Raw genomic sequence first — 1,708 nt, forward strand, 5'->3', positions numbered from 1 at the left:
TAATAAATATTTGTGGATTGAAAAGATAAGTGATTCCTTTTCTTTGACTATATTAATACTCTGTTTTGACCATATCATTTTAAAAATTAATATTTATGGAGTACTTACTATGTGTTACTTCATTTAATTTTCACAATATCCTCATTATTACCTCTATCTGACAGTTGAAGAAACACAGAAGTTAAGTGACTTGCTCAACGTCACAAAACTAAAAATAAATGAAAAGTGACAAGTGGAATTAAAAGTGACAAAACTGGAATGTGGGATAGGGCAGTTGTGACAGTAAAGCCCACATCACACTATTCTGCATTCTTAAGAGTGTTGCTCACAAATGAACACCAATACCTTAGGTGTGGCACAAAGTAAGTATGGCTATGATTGCCTTTTTAGATATTATATTTTCTTGAATGTAGCCTAGCATCAGTTGAATGTTTGGAGGGGACAATTTATATTATTGGCACACATTAAGTTTATGCTTTCAAAGTGACAGCATACCTAAACTGTACTCATGCAGTTGGTTTTTTGAACTCAAATATATGACCTTATATTTTGCCCCTGTAAACTTTTATCTTTCTTAATTCATTCAGTGTCTGTAACTTGCCAATATCTCTTTGAGTTCTAATCTTTCTATATGATATGGTTATCATTCCCCCAAGTTTGTATTTACTGCAACACAAGGAGCCAGTCTTATGTTCTATATTTTTTTTGAAAAGACTGATGAACAGAGGAAAGCTGCAGAAAAGAACCCTGTGGCAAACCACTAGAAACTTCCTTCAAGGGTGCCATCACTTAGCAGCATCCTTTGAGTACAACTGTATCAACCAGTCGCTAATTCATCAAATTGTTTAAACAGCTTATTCATAGCAGCATTGTTCACAATAGCCAAAAGTTGGAAACAATAAGAATGTCCATGAATAGATGAATGGATAAGCAAAACACGGTATATACATGAAATGGAATATAATTTAGGGCTTCTCTGGTGCTCCAGTGGTTAATAATCTGCCTGCCAATGCAGGGGACATCGGTTTGATCCCTGGTCCAGGAAGATCCCACATGCCATGAGGCAACTAAGCCTGTGCACCACAACTGCTGAGCCCACGTGCCATAAATAAACAAATCTTTTTAAAAAAATGGAATATAATTTAGCCTTGAAATGAAATTCTGATACTGTCAACAGGGAACCTTAAAAACATTATGCTGAATGAAATAAGCCAGACACAGAAGGACAAATATTATGACTCCACTTATAAGAAGTATCTAGAGTGGTCAAATTTATAAAGACAGAAAAAGAAGAAAAATTAGCAGGAGCTCAGAGAAGGGGAAAAGTGAGTGATTATTTAACAGATAAAGAATTTCTATTTAGGAGGCTAAAAAAAAGTTCTGGAAATGGATAGAGGTGATGAATTTACGACATTATGAATATAGTCAAGGCCACTGAATTACACACTTAAAATGGTTAAAATGGTAAATTTCATGTTATGTATGTAATTTGAATTCCTGGACACAATTTCCAGCATGTGGAGTGGAGACTCACCCACATATCCACCAAATGATTCTTGAATGCCACCAGGTGAATCGTTCTGGTAAACTGTCTTGTGCTATGCTGTGCCATGCTCAGGCACTTCAGTCACATCTGACTGTTTGCTGCCCCATGGACTGCAGCCTGGTAGGCTCCTCTGTCTGTGGAATTTTCCAGACAAGAATACTG

This window comes from Cervus elaphus, chromosome X (assembly GCF_910594005.1).
Source record: "Cervus elaphus chromosome X, mCerEla1.1, whole genome shotgun sequence".
NCBI classification, from domain to species: Eukaryota; Metazoa; Chordata; class Mammalia; order Artiodactyla; family Cervidae; genus Cervus; species Cervus elaphus.